We start from the raw sequence: 23141 nt of genomic DNA, 5'->3' as shown, positions 1-23141 counted from the left end.
TGACCCCCACCTCCAACAAGGCACCCAGCCTCCTCTCCTGCAATACCGGATCTACTGCAGAGGGTAGCAAAGCCACTATTGTAGCAGAAGAAACCCTCAAAAGGGGTGGGCTACAGACAAATGCTGAGGGGGCAAAAGCCACTTCAACCAGTGGGCATGGAGAAAAAGGAGGATGAAATCTGGGCACAAAACAACTCCCCTGAATCGGGAGAGGTTGGTATAAAGCCTGAAGGGGTCACCATAGCAGCGATGAAGCCGCCAATGCAGCCAACAGCTGGAAAGTGGGAGCTGCATCACGAGGTGCCTAAAGAAAATGGTGTGCGCACCCGATGCCTCAGAGCGGGAATCCAACTTGGGAGAAAGAAGTCACTGGTGCCTGCCTGTGCCTCTGTGCACCAGGCAACACACGTCCCCGTCCCCGCTGCCACCAATGCTTGCTCACAACACAAGCCTCCTATGGTGGCCTCTGCCGCCAATACCGTGCGTCCCCCGACGGCCAAAAAAAATGCACTCACCGGAGACGCGCAGCTAGACTTCCCACCGACAGCGGGACCTCCCAGGCAAGCCTGACATCAAACTGGCTCAGCAGGCTACACACACACACACACACACACACAGCGACTCCAGAGACGCTGCCCCGAAGGCTTCTCTTAGCAACCTACTGCCCTATTGCAGCTGCAGAGCCTGCGTCCCGAATCACTCTTTTTTTTTTTAACAGCTGATAACAGCAGCAAACACAAGGTCTGTTGTGGACTAGAGTTGCTTTTTTTTTTTTTTTTGTGAGGAAGGCTACAGTCCAAATAACAGCCCAAACTCTGGGAGGAAAGGGACCATGTGGTGGGGCAGGGACCCAGGTCACCAGATATGCCCCTAAAGTTGGCACAGAGCCCAAACACCCCCTAAGCTCAACTGGCCAAAAGGCCCAGGAGCAGGCCCAACAGCCAAATCCAGGAGCTGCAGAAACACCATCGACCATCTGCTAGAGTCAGAGATATACTGAAGTGAAGGAGGAGCCGACTGTCTGGTATCATTGCCTTCAGCTTTGTAATCTCTATCTCCACCTGCTGGTAGATGGACACAACCTACCAGTTCCTGGATTCATCTGCTGCATACGCTAAGCAATATTTATTATAGATATCCTGAAAGCCAGTACCAGAATCGTGCACATGTGTCCTACTGAATAAGTGAGCCTATCCCATTACAAGTTTCTCAAAGGGAAAACCCAGAACTGGGTTATCTATTCTAGGGCAGAGATAGGTGACTCTGGTCCTTGAATGCCACAGACAGATCAAGTACTCAGGATATCCAAAATGAATATGCATGAGATGGATTTGTATGCACTGCCTCCTTGGTATGCAAATGTATCTCATATATATTTATTGTGGATATCCTGAAAACCTTACCTGCTTGGGGCTCTCGAGGACCAGAATTGCCTACCCTTGTCTTAGCCTCACTCTGGGGCCGATACATTACTCCTGTGTTAGAGCTGTGCACTGCAGGTCAGTGTGTAGTTTCCTAACAAAGTGTAAAGAAAAAATATTGTTTTCCAGTGCGATACCCAATATGCAAATAGATTGTATGCTAACAAGCGAGGGTTCCCCGGACACACATGCACGTTGGTCTGCTCTAGCAGCAGATGTATTCTGGGCACAAATTGTATTGGCACTCAAAGTTATATACATCTGTGTATGTGCTGGAAGGCTATTCTGTGCATTAAATTTTTCCAGTACCAACAATATATATGTACAGAATAGCTCCCCAGTACACACCGATGCATATGCAGGGAACTCCTAATGCCATACAATTTTTGCAATACCAACAATTTTTATCAGCCTACAGGGAGCTGCATGTGCATGCACTATGGGATGTGCTGGAATATTATTCTGTGCATAAACATTAATATTACTGTGTTGCATTTGTCATTTACTTTTCCCCTCAGCTCCTCATTCTTAGTTTATTTTTTGAGCCATCCCCTTCAACAGAAAAAGGCTGTGTGGGTCCTCAGTGCTCAAAGGAAAGCTATATCAGCACTAATGCTGAAAGTGGAAGAACAAGTGAAGGAGTAGCTTACTGGTTGGTGCATCAGGCTGAAAATCAAAGCAGCCAGGTTCAATTCCCACTACAACTCCCTTTGATCTCAGGCAAATCACTTAACCCTCAATTTCCTTAGGTACAAACTTGGAACAAAAGCCCTCTAGGGACAGGAAAACACCTACTGTGCCTGAATGTAATTTGCTTTGAGCTACAACTGAAAATAGGTGTGAACAAAATCCCTTCCTTTTTACTCCTCCTCAGACCTTGCATTAAAGCCCCAGCCCCAGTATCAGAAAACTTGTATTAAAGATGGCGACCAGACTAGTTGAATCCGAATGAGCTCCAAGCCCCGGGCTCAGGACCTGGTGAAACAGGACCTGGCGAATCGACGCCGGGCAGTGAGTGGCGAAGCGGTGACCACAACCGCTCTGACCAGAGAAAATCAGGCAAGCGGTGAAGCGATGATCGTAACCACTCTGACTGTGAAAACCGGGTGGACTCATTGGGAGACACCGCCGCACCTCAGGAGCAGGGGAGGCAAGTGAACCTCTCCCCTTGGAGGACCTCGCAGGATCTACCTGACGGTGACCACAGTCCAGCTTTGTCCCCCATCCGACTGGCCACCTGAAAGTAACCCGCCCGCCAGACCAACTGAGACAAGGGAGGTGACCAAGCCTCTCCGAGCCGGTGACTGCATGATTGCGACCTAACCATACCCCAGCTCCGGCGCAATAGTGAACCTGTAGCAAAGGCACTAAAAACATCTGAAGCCCGGTAAGCGACTGCTTCCATTCCCTACCTTCCTCGAAGTGGCGTCCGTTCGTCCAGCCTCTCACCACCCGGAGCGAAGTGAGAAGACTGGGTCACTCTATGCCGTGGTCCACGCGGCCGCGCATTTCCAGCCTATGCCAGACCTGCACCAAGCAATACCACTTCACCACCCACCCACAGGACCCTGGTTAGCAGCACGGGATCGAACGATCATGCCGACGTGATTACAGTCCCAAATGAGACTGCCGGAATAGCCAAGGATCTGACCGATGGCACCACATCCCGGATTGATTGGAGATGCGGGGGCCTGAATGAAGCAGAGGCAGCGTGTTGGAGGAGATCGGTGCCATCTACCGAGGCCCGGAGCACGAGGCATAGTCGGAGTTATTGCCTTCTCCCCAGCTCCTGTGTAACCCACAGTAAAATATTCAAACAAATCCCAACACCACCATTCACACTCCTAAGAACCGAGGACTCCCTGAGCTCCAATACACCTGAGATCACGAGCATCTAATCGTGAGTACACCACCTATACCTACACCGCGGCACTAAGCTGCACATAGGAAGGAACAGAAAGAAACGACGTCCAGAGCAATAGAGTGCCCGGCCAGAACATCACTCTCAAGCATTTGTCCTATATCGACACCAAAATGAATATAATCAAAATACTCCTAGCAATCAACTCCCTCACATTGACCCATTTAACACTATCCATCCCACTCACAGAATACAATACCATACCCATCCTCCAAAACTACCACAGACTGATCAAATACTTCACACTCCACCAATCTGAAACTCACCAAAATAAAGGAAGATTATCTAATTACGATCATCACCAACACAAAGAAAGGAAATATCATAACAAACAGACACCATCCAACAAACAACAACTTATAAGAATCCACACAACATCATACCCAGCAGCCCAATACCAAAATATCCAAGCGGGTTACATCAATGCCAGATCCGTAGTTAACAAAACAACAACAATAATAGATTGGATTAATTCAGAAAACCTCAATCTTATCTTCATCACTGAAACATGAATCCATAATCAAAATGACCCCATAATCCTCGAACTATGCCCCCCAGGCTACAAAATCACTCACTGGACCAGACTGGGAAAGAGAGGTGGAGGCATAGCGTTAATCCACCGAGCAGAATTCACCATTGAAACTATCGCCGAGTTCATATCACCCCAACTAGAAATTGCTTCACTTAGAATCCAAAGCAAACCCCTGACTGACCAACTGACCTGCGTCCTGTTTTACAGTCCGCCCGGTAACTGGAACAAAAGCCAGCTTATCTTCATGGATTTCATCTCAAACACCTGTATAAACAATTCCAATACACTAATACTAGGTGACATAATCCTTCACCTAGAAGACCCCAACTCAGCCAATGCACGCAAAGACTTCCTACAGTCCTGGGATCTCACATGGCCTCACATGCAGCCTACCCACTCCAAGGGACATACAAACTGTCAACAGATCACAACCTAACATTAACAGATACCAAATGGTCAGAAACACATTGGACCAATCACTATAAACTGAACCTATCCCTAAAATGGCGAAAGAAGGGCTCATATCGCACACCAGAACAAACTACTTACACTACGAGAGGGCAAATTGGCCCACAAATATTCTGGCAACAGATATATGACAACGAACGGACAACACCAACCAACTCCATACATTATCTCAATCATTAGGAGGCTAGATGCAGCAGCATACTAAACGAAATAGCACCCTTAAAGACAAGAATATCAGAAAGACAAAACTCGATACCATGGTTCAACGATGAATTAAAAAAACTCAAAACATAGTCCAGAAAATTTGAACGAGCATGGAGAAAAACAAAAGACGAACATACACTCAATGCTTGGAAACAAATACACAGAAAATACAAATACGCAATTAGACAAACCAAAAGGTCATACTATAAAACTAAATTAGGACCGGACAACAAAGACCTTAAAAAACTATTTCAACTTGCAAATAAGTTGCTAGACACCACCCCTGTCACTATATCCAACACTGACATCCCATCCGCAGACAAACTGGCTACCTACTTCAAGGACAAAATAACAAAATTATGCAGCACACTTCGTCATCACAACAATGACATTGAAAACTTCTTCGAGGACCTAGACCTAATCCCAGACGGATACCCAGCTGACCGTATCTGGCATACATTCAACCTACTCAACTCCGAATCAGTCACACAAGCGATTCACAGATTCGCCAACACCCACTGCAAACTGGACATATGTCCCAGCCATCTACTTAAATCTGCCCCCAGCTGATTCATTGAAGACCTCACATCCCACCTAAACTTCATGCTACAACAAGGTTTCTTCACCGAGGAACATGGTAATATCCTACTTACCCCAATACCAAAAGACACTAAGAAAAAAAAAAACTAATGACCTCAACAACTACCGCCCAGTTGCATCCATCCCTCTAATAGTAAAATTAATGGAAAGCCTAGTGACCAAACAGCTTACGGAATACCTGGACAAGCACTCAATACTACATGACTCACAATTAGGATTCCGTTCCCACCATAGTACCGAAACTGTACTAATCACTCTCCTGGCCAAATTCAAGCAGGAAATAGCCACAGGTAAAAGCATACTCCTTCTTCAATTTAGCATGTCAAGCGCATTCGACATGGTAAACCATTACATACTACTAAGACTCCTTGGTCACTTCGGTATTGTTGGAAACGTACTTAAATGGATCAAAGGCTTTCTAACCACCAGAACATACCAAGTAAAATCAAATTCAAACATATCACCACCGTGGACAGCAGACTGTGGAGTACCTCAAGGATCGCCACTATCACCAATACTCTTCAATATGATGATGATCCCACTGGCAAAATCCTTATCCAATCGAGGCCTTAACCCATTCATCTACATTCCCTTCAGACATGCCCTGACTGAAATAACCAACAAAATCAATGATGGCCTGAACATCATGGACTCTTGGGCAAATTCATTCCAATTGAAACTGAACACTGAAAAAACACATTGCCTTATCCTCTCATCTCAACATAACAACTACAAACCCGCAACCTTAAACACCCCAGGACACATACTCCCGATTTCAGATAGCCTAAAAATACTCGGAGTCACAATCGACCGCAATCTCACCCTCGAGAGCCAAGTAAAAACCGTAATAAAGAAAATGTTTTATTCAATGTGGAAACTCAAAAGAATAAAACCTTTCTTCCTGAGGGACACCTTCCGTAAACTAATACAATCAATGGTCCTAAGCCATGCAGATTACTGCAACGGAATCTACGCGGGATGCAAAGAACAACTCACAAAAAACTGCCCAAAACACAGCAGCCAGATTGATATTTGGTAAAACACGATTCGACAGCGCCAAACCCCTCCGAGAAAAGCTGCACTGGCTCCCAATCAAAGAATGGATCTTCTTCAAAATCTGTACTTTGGTCCATAAAATCATCTATGGCGTAGCCCCAGGATACATGACAGATCTCATAGATCTACCAACTAGAAATAGATCAAAATCAGCGCAATCATACCTAAACCTACATTACCCCAACTGTAAAGGGTTAAAATACAAAACAACATATGCATCTAGCTTCTCCTACTTGAGCGCACAACTATGGAACGGACATTCGCATGCTGTGAGAATCATACATGACCACCTAAACTTCAGGAAATCTTAAAAACTCACCTCTTCAAAAAAGCCTATCCCTCCGATCCAACTTAACCCCCCACACCCAGCAACACAACATAATCAAGGATCGCACTGGACAACTTATAACCACCATTCCCCTGGACCCAATGACATCTGACTCATACCTACCTCATCTGAGCACAACACAATTTTGTATTTGTTATCAACCGTAACGGCAAATGCCTTTACAGTACTTGTAAGCCACATTGAGCCTGCAAACAGGTGGGAAAATGTGGGGTATAAATGTAACAAATAAATAAATAAAACTCTGGGGTTGATATTCAGCCTGGTTTAAGCAGGAAAGAGAGGCTCCTGTCTGCTTAAACCATCCCAAGCAGGCCAGTCCCGATATTCAGCAGCAATTAACTGGGCAGTGAGAGGCAATCAGGGGGCGGAGTTGGAGAGGATCCACATTCAGTGCCAGTACCTGCACTGCTAAGCAGACAGATAGGACCATGCAAAATACATTCCTATCTTTGCTCGTTTAGCTATGCAGGTGCTGGCACTATCGACTGGCACTCGCATAATATCCAGGTTGCTGCATGATCCCAAATAATCAATGCTGATGCTCAGACATGGCCTGGTGTGGAACATCTGGAATTAAATCTGTCCAAGGCTGTCAGTGGTTAAAAAACAGCTGACTGTCATGGGCTGATATCGATTGACCTATGACCTATGTTCAACTTTTAAGTCTTTTGCTCATTCTTTGTATCTACCTTTAATAGGTCATAGAAACATGATGGCAGATAACGGCCAAATGACCCATTCAGTCTACCCATCCACTATCTCCTCCTCTCTAAAAGATCCCATATGCGATGTGCTTGACCCACACTTTCTTGAATTCAGATGCAGTCTTTGGCTCCACCACTTCCACCAGGAGGCTATTCCAGGTATTTACCCCTCTTTCTATAAAAAAGAATTTCCTTAGCTTACTCCTGACCCTACAACCTTGTAACTTCATCCTATGCCCTCTCATTCTAAAGTTTTTCTTCAATTAAAATAGACTTCCCTCCTGTACATTAATGCCATGGAAATATTTAAATGATTCTATCATATCTCCTCTCTCCTGCCTTTCTTCCAGAATATACACACTGAAGTCTATTAAGTCTGTCCCCATACACTGACTTTACAGTGGGATTGACCTGAGTTGTGCACTGTCACTGCGAGTCTTTGTGCACAGCTCATGCGTAAAACTTGCTTTAATACAGAGTTCCCATGGTTGCACATAAAATTGTGCAGAAAGCCTGGCAACCCCTCGGTCTCTTGGCCTGATTCTTGTCCTAACTTGTCTCCCTCTAGGGAAACCTATTTACAATACCTCAGGAACACGGAAAGAAAGGAAACATGTGCCGGCCCAATTAGAGCGGTTTACCCCAGAAAACTATAGGACACCCTTCTTTAATGAGAGAAATGTGGCTCATGGCATATTCAGAATGTATTTTGGGTGTGTGTCATTTTCTGCCAGTACACTACTTTATCCTACATATATATTTTTTTAGAACTGATTTTAGCACAAGCACTATTCCAAGACCATTAAGTAACCTCCATTGCCCTTTTACAAATAACATTCACAAAGCTTCTGTAACATGCTGGAACTGTGTATACACAAGTAAAATTTAATAAATGCAGGTGCTGATTTCCAGCTGGGGGCAAACTATCAGCATGTTACTGTCCTCATTCTAAACAACTTTCAGTACTGTCAGTCCTTAAAGCCTTCACATGCAAGGAGAAAATTTCCCAGCAGAACTGGCAGTAAGAGGACACTGCTTTCCTTTGAGCCTTTAACAACAACCCTGAAGGATACTGCTGTTCAGTGTCTGTGGGCTCTGATGTGCACCTCACTGCGTAGGTTATAATTCCTGCTTAGGCCATAGAAGCAGCTCCCAGCCCCTGTGACAGCTCAGGCAGGGTGTCAACCACTGCAGCCAATGCCAGCTTTACTTTCCCTTCTGTTTAAAGGCACACCACAACAGGATGCATGCAGCTGAGACGTGACACATCGCCATCTGCAGGGGTGGAGGATATCTGCTGGCTGTTGCTACTACAACTTCAACATATTTTTCTACAAGATGTGTGCAGCGCTGTATGAGACGGTCTCTGATTCCTGGAGCATACAATCTAGTCAAGATACACAGATTCATCCAGCGGTGTGCTGGTAAATGTTTAACAACAGGCTCTCTCCCCAGTCCCCCTCTGCGCCCCCCCCAAATTGCAGAGCTGGCTATAGCCGGGGAGAGAGCCTGGGGGGGGGCAATGCATTACTCCAGGAAAAAAAAATTAAATGATCCCAGGTTCCAATCTAATTCATGTTTAATGTGCGATAAAATGCCATAAATAAGTAAATATAAACTTTTAATGTTGAGCACCTGATTCTCAAAGTGAACATATTCCAAACACTATAATAAAAATAAAATGATTTTTTTTCTACCTTTGTTTTCTGGTGACTGTTTTTCTGATCATGCTGCGGTTCTGCTGCTATCTGTCCTCTTAACTCCATTTCCAGGGCTTCCTTTCCATTTATTTCTTTCCTTTCCGTGGTCTAGTGGTTAGGGTGGTGGACTTTGGTCCTGGGGAACTGAGGAATTGAGTTCGATTTCCCACTTCAGGCACAGGCAGCTCCTTGCGACTCTGGGCAAGTCACTTAATCCTCCATTGCCCCATGTAAACCGCATTGAGCCTGCCATGAGTGGGAAAGTGCAGGGTACAAATGTAACAAAAAAAAAAAAAAAATTCTGGTCCTCAGCTTCTGCCTATTTTCTTCATCTATGTGCAGTTTTTCTCCTCTCTTCCTTTTCCCTCATCTCATCGCCTTCCTCACTCTTCCCTCCCCTCCATCCATGTCCAACATTTCTTCTCTGTCTCCTCCTATCCCCTGCCCTCCATCCACCCATGTCCAGTGACCCTTCTCTCCCCCTGCCCTCCATCCACCCATGTCCAGCGACCCTTCTCTCCCCCTGCCCTCCATCCACCCATGTCCAGCGACCCTTCTCTCCCCCTGCCCTGCATGCATCCATACCCAGTGACCCTCCGCTCCTCTGCCCTGCATGCACCCATACCCAGTGACCCTCCTTTTCCGTGCCCTCCATCCACCCATGTCCAGTGACCCTCCTCTCCCCTGCCCTGCATGCACCTATACCCAGCAACCCTCCTCTCCCCTGTCCTGCATGCACCCATACCCAGTGACCCTCCTTTCCCCTGCCCTCCATCCACCCATGTCCAGTGACCCTCCTCTCCCCTGCCCTGCACAGTGGCGTTCCTAGCGTGGATGGCACCCAGGGCGGATCGCCGTTGCGCCCCCCCCGGGTGTAGCGCACCCCCCCGCCTGCAAAATGACACCCCCCCCGGGTGCACGCCTCTGGGGGGGGGGGGTGCTGCGGCGCGCGCCTGTGGGCTCCGACTTCGCGAACTTCGCTTGTTCGCTGCAGCTCCCTCTGCCCCGGAACAGGAAGTAACCTGTTCTGGGCAGAGGGAGCTGCAGCAAACGAGCGAAGTTCGCGAAGTCGGAGCCCACAGGCGCGTGCCGCGGCACCACCCAGCGGCGTGCACCCGTGGCGGACCGCCCCCATCGCCCCCCCTTGGTACGCCACTGGCCCTGCATGCACCCATACCCAGTGACCCTCCTTTCCCCTGCCCTCCATCCACCCATGTCCAGCAGTGACCCTCCTCTCCCCTGCCCTGCATGCACCCATACCCAGCGACCCTTCTCTCCCCTCCATCCACCCATGCCCAGCGACTCCCTTCTTTCCCCTGCCACCCCCTCCCGAGTTGTTGAGCGAATTCTCCTCCCTCCCTCACTGACTCCTTGCCCTTTGAATTCTTCGGGGCAGGCGGTCTTGCCTGCCCGCTGCCAGCACTGACTCTCCCCCGCTGCCAGATCGCGCTTCAAAATGGCCACCGAGACTTCAGCAGAAGTCTTGGCAGCCATTTTTAAAGTGCAAACCGGCAGCGGGGGAGAGTCAGCACTGGCAGCGGGCAGGCAGTCTTGCCTGCCCCGAAGAATTCGAAGCACAAGGAGTCGGTGAGGGACCGAATCCGGAGGGAGGGAGGAGAGCCAGAGCCGGCTCGCGCTTTTTAACAACCGGCTCGCAAGTCGGAAGAAAATTTAACAACTGGCTCTTGCGAGCCGGTGTGAGCCGGCTCCAGCACACCACTGGATTCATCCCAGACATTTCAATACCAGGGTGAAACCACTCCTCTCCCCTTTCTAAACAAAGAAGGATAGGAGAACAATAGGTAGGATGGCAAGCCCTAGATCCACCCACAGTCTGAGAATTTTTCTGCAACTGCAGCATAGTTTTATTAGATTGTGATTATAAGAAAAGGCTGCCAACTGGATTCAGATTCACAGGACAGAGTTGATCCAGTCCTGGGTTTATCCCAGTACATGCTAGGACTTGTCTTGCTTTTCTTAAGGAATGCAATGGGGAAATCAGAACTACGAATTTCTGCATGCAATGAGGTAAACCCAGGCCTGGATCCAGTTGGCAGCCTTATTATAAGATGCTTGGGGAATGGAATAGAAGTGACATCCATTCCATGCTGCTAGTTGTGTCATGTGGAATGTTTATTTAATTTGACTCAATTCCCTTTTTAACATATAGTGCAACCCCTTTCCAATTTGATCCTCTCTATCATTGCGATACAATTTGTACCCTGTTAACACAGTGTCCCATTGATTGTCCTCTTTCCACCAAGTCTCTGAGATGCCTATTATATCTAGCTCATCATTTAGTGATATATATTCTAACTCTCTCATCTTATTTTTTAGGCTTCTAGCATTTGTATACAGGCACTTCAAATTGTGTTTTTTCCTTTGTTCTACAAGCTGCTTAGAAGTTGAAGGGGTTAATGTGCATCCTTTATCTTGCTCTCTCAATAAGCACACCTGGTTTACTTTCATCATTGTTGAAACCTTTTTACTGGGATTCCCCAAATGTCCTGTTTCAATAGTATCCTTCAAGGATACTCCATACCGAGCCATGCGCTCCTAGTCGACTGTCAGCTTCTCCCCTCCCCCACTCTAGTTTAACAGCTGCTCTATCTCCTTTTTAAAAGTTAGCACCAGCAGCCTGGTTCCATCCCAGTTAAGATGTGGAGCCCATCCTTTTGGAACAGTCTCCCCCTTTCCCATAAATTTGCCCAGTTCCTAACAAATCTAAATCCCTCATCCCTGCACCATCGTCTAAAACCATGCATTGAAACTTTGGAGCTCTGTCTGCCTTTTGGGTCCTGCGCATGGAACGGGGAGCATTTCTGAAAATGCTACCCTGGAGGATCTGGACTTCAGCTTTCTACCTAAGAGCCTAAATTTGACTTCTAGAACCTCCCTCCCACATTTTCCTATGTCACTGGTACCCATATGTACCAAGATAGCCGGCTCCTCCCCAGCACTATCTAAGATCTTGTCTAGGTGATGCGTGAGGTCCACCACCTTTGCACCAGGCAGGCAAGTAACCAGGTGACCCTCACGTCCACCAGCCACCCAGCTTTCTATATGCCTAATGATCAAATCACCAACTACAACAGATGTCCTAACCCTTCTCGGCGCGAGAGCATAGTGCATCCCCTGGTGGGCAGGTCCTGGCTACAGAAGTACTTTTTCCTACTTTGCCAAAGAATTTCATTGTATAGCTGTTCATTTTTCCATTCAGTAAACATAACTCAACTTGGCTTGCTATTTTTGTAGAGCGGGGACTCCCACTGCCTGTTGCATGTCATTAATGGTAGTAAGTCCCGTCACCCAAAAAGATCTTGTACTATCAGCATGCACAGAAAATATTGCATAAAGCTAAGATGCTTGCTCCTCTACAATATGAGGGTTGCACCATTATGATATTCCTGGGTCTACATCAACCCACTGTATAGCGGAGAAAGCAATTTATCACTTTGTGAGAGCCACTGAAGAAGTCAAATGTGCAGTTTGGGCTAATATACCCAATGTGCATACAGGTCACCATTAATATGTCCGCTCGCCCTTTTAATGATCCAAGCAAGCTGGAAGAAAGGACAAAGGAACTTTGTGCAGAAACCATGGAAACCAAATAGAATTGTGATGGTCTGGATCATACTATGAATACAATGCTGTTGTCACCCTTTAAGGAAATACCATGCATTTGTGCTGGTTCTGAAGATAATTTTTTCCAGTATTTGTTCAAGCTGGCAGCATTGACGTCATGAGACTGCAGATACTGACCACCTATTTTACATTCTGAATTCTTCTCTCTCTTTTCTCCCCACTCCCCCACCTTTCTTTTTTAGGTGCAGCACAAGCTCAGTGAAGAGTGAACCCTCAAGGATAAGGAATAACGATCTGGAATAGATGCAGTGTATCTTGTTTCATCAATGTCTGGTATATAGACCACGTTTGGACACTCTGAAAATATTTTTCCTTCATAAATTAAGACCCTTAGACTTGGACCACATTCTTTCCAGCCACCTGCCAGGTGCTGGGGAGACTTAGCAGCTCATCTGCATATTCATCCCTATGTCCTCTGGGGTGATTCCCAGGTCTCCCCCGAACTGATCAGGCCTCCTCCTCCTACTATCCTGTTCTCCTTCTGGACACTTGCCAGGTGGCATGCACCATCACATATCGCCACAAGTTTGTATTTTTCTTTCTCCTATTTCCTATGGTTTCATTACACTTTTTCTTCCTTATGTTAACTCTTTCCAATTTTATTCCCCCATCTAAAACCACTACATTTAATCATATCACCAGCCCTTTTGTCTTCTACTTAGCTCTCAAGCTTCAACTTTTTTTTTCCCTTCCATTCAAGCACCATTCTGTCTGAGCACATCTTGTTTCATAACTGTCATCTACTTCCTCTACTCTTCTTTGCATGCTTTTGCTCCTTTTTTCACCTTTCTGCTAGGGATATCCCAATCCTGGCCTGCCAAATAAACTCTCTTGTTACCAGTGCAGATCAAACCATAACCTTTCCAATCTTATCTCTGTTCCTCTCCTTCCTCCTTCTTCTCTCCCTTTCTCATGTGCCCTGTGGAATATGTGCTTTGCCTCCAACTAAATTTCCTATGCTCACGACTTCTTTATCTCTTATACTTTCCATCTTTTTGCTGTAAACTGATATTTGACTTTTCCCTAAAGATTCTGTTTCAGTTGCCATCCTCTTTTATGGAGGATACCTTTTCTCACATACACCTCACATGGTTGGCCTTCAGCTTTCAACTTCTTCTTCCACCTCAGGTTTACTGATTTTCTTCCTATGAAATCTATTCCATCCACCTATTCATTCAACTACCTGTCCAGTTGTCTGTCATTTATCGACCCCGTGATAAAACCCTCTCTTCATTTCTCACTGACTTTGACTCCTGGCTTTCCTTCTTTCTTGAGCCATCCTCCTCTTCCCTCATTCTTGGGGACTTTAACATTTATGCTAATGACCCCTCTGACTCTTATGTCTCTTCTTACTTTAATCTCCTGATTCAGTCTCCAGCTATGATCCACTAGCATGGCCACGGCCTTGATTTTGTCCTGTTTTCATCTGCTCACTAATTTCTTCACCTTAGTTCTTCCCCTCTTTGATCATCATCTGATAACTGCCATGCTTAATCACCCTCTTCTTCAATCTCATCCAATTGCCACCAACACATTTAGGAATCTTCAGCCCTTTAAGAATATTGACCCTTGTACTCTCTGTACCACTGTTTCACCTCTCCTCACATCTACTATATTATCTATATAGTCTTTCCATGAGGCTGTCTCTTCCTATAATATTATTCTCTTGGCTCTCCTCCAGTATCTGCTACATTCCTATGCCCACTCTGTTGTGCACCTTTGGTTAGAATCCTGTACCCATAGTGACTTCATACATTTCAAGTTCCAGTTGACCACTTTCCAGTCTGCTTTTGCACTTGTCAAACAAGGCTACTATATTCATTTAACTCCCTTGCCTCCAAATTTCACCATGTCATTGCCACACTGAACTCCCTCCTCCAAGTGCCTCCACCAACAACCCTCTCCTTGAGTTTTTGCCCAGACTATTGCTGTGCGTTTCCATGAAAAGGTTAATAAGGTTAATCTTTACTTCACCAGGTCACCTCCATCTCTCTCCCCCCCCCCTTCATTCTTAGCAGCTTCCTTCAAACTCTGCCATCCTTTTTTCCTTTTTCTATAATCCCAGAAAATGAAACTGCACATCTTCTCTCATCCACCAAACTCACTGTCTTTCCTCTGATCCCATTCCCACCCATCTGCACAGCCATATCTCTCCTACTGTCATCACTTCTATATGTCATATCTGTAATCTATCACTTTCCATTGCAACTGCTCCTGATGCTTTCAAACATGCTTTTCAAAAACCTTCACTAGATCCTACCTGCCCTTTAAACTAGTGTCCCCTCACCCTCCTCCATTTCTTATCCAAGCTACTTGAAATTGATGTTCACCACTCCTGTCTTGACTTTCTTTCATCTCAAGCTATTCTTGATCCACTACAATCCAGTTTTGCCCTCATTCAACAGAAACAGCCCTTGCCAAAGTGTCTCTTGACCCGTTCCTGGCCAGATCCAAGGGTCTTTACTCAGTCCTCATCCTTCTTGACCTATTATTCTTGATTTTGTTGATCACTCCTTGATACATTGTCCTCACTTGGATTTTGAGGCTCTGCTCTGTCTTGGTTTTCTTCCTGTCTCTCCCACTGCACTTACAGTGAATGCTCTGGAGGATCCTCTACAGCTATCCAATTGTCTGTCCGTATACCTTAGGACTCTATCATGGGACCTCTTTCTTTTCTCTCTATACTTATTCCCTTGGTACTCTGATCTCCTTCTATGGTTTTTCAAGTTTCAAGTTTAATAAGTCTTGATTTACCGCCCAATGAGGGGCCTTTCTGGGCAGTTAGTACCATTGTTAAGCTAATGATTCCCATCTCTACCTCTCCAAACCATAAATTTCAGCAGAAATTCAGACCTAAGTCTTAGCCTGTGTGCCTGACATTGCTGCCTGGACGTACTGTCATCATCTGAAACTGAACATGGCAAAGACTGAGCTTCTTCTGTTTCCTCCAAAACCCACCCCTCCTCCTACTACTACTACTTATCACTTCTATAGCACTATAAGGCATAAGCAGCGCTGAACACCATACACAAAAAAGACAGTCCCTGTTCAAAGAGCTTACAATCTAAATAAGACAGGTAAACAGACAAAACAACTAAGAGGTAAGGGATTAAAGAGGTGGGGTACAGGGCAAGTGATTAGAGGTTAGGAGTAAAAAACAGTGTCAAAGAGGTGGGCTTTTAGCCTGGACTTGAAAACGGCCAAAGACGGGGCTAGACATACAGGCTCTTCCCTCATTCTCTATTTCTGTGGATAATACTCTTATCCGCCTTGTCTCTCCAGCTCATAACTTTATGATCATCTTTGACTCCTTTTTCTCTTTCTCTGCACATATCCAGCAGAATGGTAGAAGTTCTAGTGGAATGTCTTCTGGAAGCCAGGACACATTATCAGGCAAGTTCAAAGAAGTTATTGTTACCCTCTCAACATTCAAGCTGTGAGAGCAATGGACTTGATATTGGGATGCAACAGAGTCCCTTGAGCTTCTGTGATCAGTGATGGGGAATTCCCCAATTTTACGCGTCATCTCACATAAAGTTCCAGAAGAAGAGAGAACCACACCTGCCTTGGCCAATATTGGATGATAAGAATCATTGTTCCTCAGTCCCATTTGGAGTTTCAGGAGAGTTTTCACTATAAGGGGTAGTAGAGGATATGCATACAGAAGACACGCTCCACAATCTAGGAAGAAGGCATTTGAGGCTAACTTGCCATGTGTCCATATGCTGGAACAGAACTGAGATACCTTCGTTTTCTGTACAGAAGACTAATTTTGCCCGCCTCTTTGCAGCTGGGCTTCATGCTGTTTCTGTTCACATTTTCTGGTAAAGATTTCATTCTGTCCTGTATATTTACAGCCAATATTCTCACTCTTCCTCTGCCTTATCAGTATAGGAAGAACCACTCAGTTTCTCCATATAGCAAGAAGATTGCTGTAGGTATGACAATCTAAGGTTCAGGTTTTCCACTATTTCCTAGTCAGCCTGGACCAAAGACTTGCTTTCAATTTAGAATCACCATAAGTCAACCTGGACAGGCTTATTCAGTCCTGATTTTAACTCACTGAATACATAGTCATGATTTTCCTAAGAAAAATAGGATTATATTTCCATGGTGAAGTAGAAACTTATTCCAGCTCTCAGTAGGTATTTTACTTTACCAGCTGGCTGTGCATCATCTGGTCAAGAATTCTTTGCATCTAATAATGTCTTGCACAATCAAACTCAGGTATACATATAAAGAATCGCATACCATGTAAAATGAGTTTATCTTGTTGGGCAGAGGATGGACCGTACAGGTCTCTATCTGCCGTCATATGCTATGTTATGTTACTATACGTTACTTCTAATATTTTTAAGATCACTTTGATACAATGCAGTAAAACCAAAATATTTCAGCCTCACAAGATGACACACAGCCAGTTGATAACCCTCATTTCTCCAATCTTAAACAATGGCTTGGAGGAGTAACCTAGTGGCTAGACATGCCATTCAAAGTTGATGGGTTCCAATCCCACTGCTGCTCCTTGTGATCTTGGGCACCTCACTTAACCTTCCATTGCCTCAGATACAAAATTAGATAGTGAGCCTTCTAGGGAAATACCGATTGTACCTGAATGTAACTCACCTTGAGCTACTATTGAAAAAGAACATAAGTGTTACCAAACTGGGACAGACCAAAGGTCTATCAAGCCCAGCATCCTGTTTCCAACAGTGGCCAATCCAGGTTACAAGTACCTGGCAAGATCCCAAAACAGTACAATATATTTTATGCTGCTTATCCTAGAAATAAGCAGTGGATTTTCCTCAAGTCCATCTTAATAATAGCTTATGGACTTTTAGGAAGTTATCCAAACCTTTTTTAAACCTCAGTAAGCTAACTGCTTTTACTACATTCTCTGGCAATGAATTCCAGATTTTAATTACACATCGAGTGAAGAAATATTTTCTCCAATTTGTTTTAAATTTACTACTTTGCAGCTTCATTATTGTGTGCCCCCTAGTCCTAGTATTTTTGGAAACAGTAAATAAGTGATTCATGTCTACCCATTCCACTCCATTCATTATTTTATAGATCTCTATCATATCTCCCCTCAGCTGTCTTTTCTCCAAGCTAAAGAGCCCTAGCTGTTTTAGCCTTTCCTCATAGGGAAGTCATCCCATCCCCTTTATCATTTTTGTCACCCTTCTCTGTACCTTTTCTAATTCCACTACATCTTTTTTGAGATGCAGTGACAAGAATTGAACACAATATTCGATGTGTGGTTGCACCATGTAGCAATACAGAGCCATTATAATGTCCTCATTTTTGCTTTCCATTCCTTTCCTAATTATACCTAACATTCTAATTGCTTTCTTAGCCGCTGCTGCCACACACTGAGCAGAGGGTTTCAACACCTAGATCCTTTCCTGGTCAGTGACTCCTAATGTGGAACCTTACATCACGTAGCAGTAGTTTGGGTTCCTTTTTTCCCCACATGCATCATTTTGCACTTGCTCACATTAAACACCATCTGCCATTTGGATGTCCAGTCTCGTAAGGCCCTCTTGTCATTTTTCACAATCTTCGAGTGATTTAACAACTTTGAATAACTTTCAGGCTCATTTTCAAAAGAGAAGGGCGTCCATAAAGCGACACAAAAGGCACATGGGCGTCCCTGTGAAAGAAGGTCGTCCAAATCCAATAATCGAAACAGGGCCGTAATGATGTCCTCAGCGCGAGGACGCCCATCTATGGTCGTCCCCACAGGGGGCGTGTTAGAGGCGTATTCTGGGCGGTATTACGAGATGGACGCTTCCAACGTATAACGGATAACGAAATGGGTTCGCATGGGCAGGAACATGGGTGTCCTTACTTAGACCTGAAATAAAAGCGACCAGGCTAAAGGGGAAGTCGTCTTTAGACCCATTAGCGATTTTGTGGAGTTGGAGAGTGCTGAGATTGTTGTTGGGAGAGGAAGTTGAGAGTTGTTCAGTGCCCTGTTACCTTTCTTTTTTTTTTAAATTTATGAGAAGTCTTTATTAAGTTACCTTTGTCTGTGCCCCTGGTTTGCTGCTCTATCTGCCCTTCAGTATGCTGGGGCTGGTGCCCACTAAGACCATCTTCTGTGTCTGACTGGTGTCATCACCTGCATAGCAAAAGGGGCAGAAGTGTGTAGGTTAAAATAACCCAGTTTTGTTTGCAGCATTCATATACATAGCCCCACATGTGAAGACCCAGGAAACAGATGATGAAGAATGGCATTAGCAGGTAATCACAGATGTCATTGTAGATGGTACAGAGCTGGAGAGGAGGAGTAGAATGCACTTTAGAGACTGATGTGCAAGAGAGCCACACAGGCATGTGGGTAGACATAGAACTGTGGAAGGAGTGCAGAGGACACAGTGAAATTACCTTTGAGGGTGGGTGACTGTTTTGGTGCCATTCTGACAATGGGATGCAAAAGTTCGAAAATACTGAGAAGGACGTCCCAAGGACGCCCATGTAAGAGCGGGATGGGCATCCCCAAGATGGACGTCCTAATTTTGATTATGGGCAAAATCCCTAAATGCAGTGGTGTGCTGGAGCTGGCTCGCACCGGCTTGCAGGAGACGGTTGTTAATTTTTTAAGCTCTTGTGAGCTGGTTGTTCTGGCAGGCGAGCCGGCTCCCAGGGGCGGCACAACCCGGCGGTAAGTGAGGTAAGCATGGCAGGAGGGCGCCACAAGCCATGCTTACCTCACCTCCCACCGCTCTGGGGGTTTTAAATCGTTGATTTACCTCCGTCGCAGCAGCAGCAGTGAAAGCCCGTCTCTAGTCTTCCCTTTGTTTCCGTCAGTGTCCTGCCTTCTTCTGATGTCATTTCCTCTTTCCGCGAGGGCGGTACACTGACAGGAAACAAAGGGAAGGCTAGAGACGGGCTTTCACTGCGGCTGCTGCGACGGAGGTAAATCAACGATTTAAACCCCCCAGGATGGCAGGAGCAAAAAGAGGGATGTTGGGGGGAGAAGAGGGCGGGCAGGTGGACATTGGAGCGGGAGGGCAGGGGAGAGAGGAGCATCAAAGTCATCGATGGATATGGATGGGAAGGCAGGGACCAGGGAGAGAGGAGAAATTGCTGGACATGGAGGGGAGGGGAGGGCAGGGGAGAGAGGACAGCTGCTGGATATGGATGGATGGAAGGGGGGCAGGGGAGAGAAGAGAATTGCTGGGTATGGATGACTGGAGGGGGGCAGGGGAGAGAAGAGAATCGCTGGGTATGGATGGCTGGAGGGGGGCAGGGGGGAGAAGAGAATCGCTGGGTATGGATGGCTGGAGGGGGGGCAGGGGAGAGAAGAGAATCGCTGGGTATGGATGGCTGGAGGGGGGCAGGGGAGAGAAGAGAATCCCTGGGTATGGATGGATGGAGGGGGGCAGGGGAGAGAAGAGAATCGCTGGGAATGGATGGCTGGAGGGGGGCAGGGGAGAGAAGAGAATCGCTTAGTATGGATGGCTGGAGGGGGTCAGGGGAGAGAAGAGAATCACTGGGTATGGATGGCTGGAGGGGGGTAGGGGAGAGAAGAGAATCGCTGGGTATGGGTGGCTGGAGGGGGGCAGGGGAGAGAAGAGAATCGCTGGGTATGGATGGATGGAGGGGGGCAGGGGAGAGAAGAGAATTACTGGGAATGGATGGATAGAGGAGGCAGGGGAGAGAAGAGAATTGCTGGGTATGGATGGATGGAGGGGGGCAGGGGAGAGGAAAGTTGCTGGACATAGGTGGATGGAAGGGAGGGGAGAGGAGAGGAGAGGACAGTTGCTGGACATGGGTGGATGGAGGGGAGGGCAGGGGAGAGGAATGTTGCTGGACATAGGTGGATGGAAGGGAGGGGAGAGGAGAGTTGCTGGACATGGGTAGATGGATGGGAGAGAGGAGGGTTGCTGGACATGGGTGGATGGAGGGGAGGGCAGGGGAGAGAGGATGGTTGCTGGACATGGATAGATGGAGGGGAGGGCAGGGGAGAGAGGAGAGTTTCAGGACATGGATTGAGGGGAGGGCTGGAGAAATTCTGGACATGGATGGAGGGGAGAGAAGACAGGAAGGAGAGGCATGGATGGAGGTGAAGGGAGAGAGAGAGAAGAAATGCTGGACATTGATGGAGGGGAGGGAAGAGAGAGGAAGTGAGATGAACATGAATGGAGGGGAGAAAGGAGAAATGCTGGACATGGATGGAGGAGAGGGAAGGAAGAGAGAAGAAATGCTGGACATGGAGGGAAGAAAGAGGAAGGAGATGAGATGAGGGAAAAGGAAGAGAGGAGAAAAACTGCACATGGATGGAGAAAATAGGAAGAAGCTGGATCCACTGGACAGTCAAGTCTGCGGAGGACCAGAAATGAAGAAGAAAGGAAAGAAAAGAAATAAATGGAAAGGAAGCCCGGGAAATGGAGTCAAGGGAACAGATAGACAGCAGCAGAATCAGATACTGGGCCAGCATGATGAGAAAAATAAAGTCACCAGACAACAAAGGTAGAAAAAATTATTTTCATTTTAGTGTTTGGAATATGGCCACTTTGAGAATTTACATCTGCTATCATATTTTGCAGTGTATAGCAACGTGTTTCTTTCTGTTTTTCTGGTATTGTGCTTCTTAGGATTTCAGGTTAATTTTTGAAGAATTTGAATAGGGGCTATCTCTGTTCTGCATGTATGACTGCAAGGCCAAGTGTCTGAATAGGGATCTGTTTGTTAGGTTTTGAGATTTTGATAACACATTGTTTTTCAGAGTTGGCAAGACTGTCTGTTCTCCTAATTGCTGGTCTGTATGCTAATTTGGTTTGTGTCATTTTGGGTATACTGCAGAGGATTTTTTTTTCCTGGTAAAGGGCTTCTAAAACAGACATCATGTTATGAGAATCAGATTCTCAACATTAAAAGTTTATATTTATTTACTTATTTATGGCATTTTATCCCACATTAAACATGAATTAGATTGGAACCTGTGAGCATTTAATTTTTTTTTCCTGGAGAGAGTAATGCATTGCCGCCCCCCCCAGGCTCTCTCCCCGGCTATAGCCAGCTCTGCAATTTGGGCGGGGGGGGGGGGGGGGGGGGCAGAGGTGGATGGGGGGGGGGGAGCGCAGAGATGGACTGGGGAGAGAGCCTGTTGTTAAACATTTACCAGCACACCACTGCCAAAACGTCCCCAGCTGCTCTGCCGATTTGGGCGTCCTAATTTCACTTATGGGTGGGAACTATGTACATCCCCAGCTGCTCTGTTTTGGATGCCCTCATTTCGATTATGGGTGAACATGATAAACGTCCCCAGCTGCTCTTCCGGTTTGTAAGTTTGCATTCCCTTTATTGGCGCCTCTTTAAAAACGGTTTTCTCTGTGCTTGCACTTTAGAGGTTTTTCTTTAGATTATGGGATGGTATTTCTAAGCATTTTAGCTTCAGTTATAGTAAACCTTGTTTTTGCCACTGTATGCTTTTGCACACCTGTTTGTTTTTTTTCATTTTTTTTGGGGGGGGGGGGGCACCTTTTGGCCAATTCTTAAAAGATAACTGGTGTGTGGGCTGTGTACCTTCCCGTTCAAAAAGTTTCCGACTAGGTGTTAGCTGGCAGCTTAGCATATACTCTGCATTTTCTGCATCTGACCAACTCTCCAATCTCTACCCTCCAGGAGCTGCTTGCTGTGTTTGATGCGGTCTCTCACTGACCCCCATTCTCTCTCCTTATTTGAAGCAGCCTGCCTCTGGCCCCTTGGAGCAAACAGATTGGTGTTCCTTTTGGCAATTTCTAGCACCACAAGTTCAAGGTAAGCTCATACCTCTCAGCCACCTCTTCTCCTTCTGCTATGTAGGTGCTAAACAAACACTTCTTGCATCTTGCACTGCAGCTGGTCAACAGGATTGCAAGGGACAGCAGTGGACTGTAATACACTGGACTCTGAGAGCCATGATTGTTTCTACCCAATTCATTGTACAGATTTCTTGTTCTCTATTGGACACACTCAGTTGTGGCTGCCTGTGGGGTGGGGGTGGGTGAGGGCAAGAGGCCCTGAGAATGGATGTGTGCATCCCTCATGGTTAAGGGCTTCCCATTCTTTGTATGTTCTCTGCATTCAAATCTTACCTCTATTTTCACCAGGTTCACAGGTATCCACAGCTGGTAGTTTTTCTACCGCTTTGCACCTCATGTGTCTCCCCGCTAGGTTCCATTCTTCTTTATGTGGTGAACCCCAGTCCCCTTTTATGAAGTGCCCACCCATTCTCAAGGTTGCTGGGGGTGGGGAGGGGGGGAAGTATATATGCACTTAATGTCTTTTCCACATTATTCAACACAGTCCTACAATCCTCCATAGCTATGGAACAACAACATTTCTAAATTCTATCCTGCAAACCATTTTCAAGGTGGCCACAGGTGCGTGCCTACCACGGTCTTCAGCCCTTAGGTCATGGTGAGGGAGAGGGGTTCTGGTAACAGTTCCTGTTCTAAATAACCTGCAGGTGGCTACATCCCGGTGCCTATATAATTCCCCTAGCCTATGCCCTTCTGTACCTGATGTATTATATTGCAATTGTGAGG

At 46.1% G+C, this 23141-nt stretch overlaps 1 protein-coding gene across 2 annotated transcripts in view; it reads right to left on the bottom strand.

Annotated features, from left to right (window-relative positions):
* The window catches only part of POLD4 (DNA polymerase delta 4, accessory subunit), a 43503-nt gene extending 35044 nt beyond the window's left edge, over nt 1–8459 (bottom strand). The window contains exon 1 of one of the 2 annotated variants that reach the window (XM_030185732.1): nt 8362–8459. The gene's annotated coding sequence lies outside the window, so the exon portion shown is untranslated. The remainder of the gene's footprint in view (nt 1–8361) is intronic. The other variant, XM_030185740.1, reaches the window with a different exon arrangement.
* Nucleotides 8460–23141: the final 14682 nt, after the last annotated feature.

The sequence above is a fragment of the Microcaecilia unicolor genome, chromosome 1, assembly GCF_901765095.1.
Source record: "Microcaecilia unicolor chromosome 1, aMicUni1.1, whole genome shotgun sequence".
Taxonomy (NCBI): Eukaryota; Metazoa; Chordata; class Amphibia; order Gymnophiona; family Siphonopidae; genus Microcaecilia; species Microcaecilia unicolor.
Note: the sequence above shows the minus strand (reverse complement) of the source record. Positions and strands in the feature narration are given on the sequence as shown.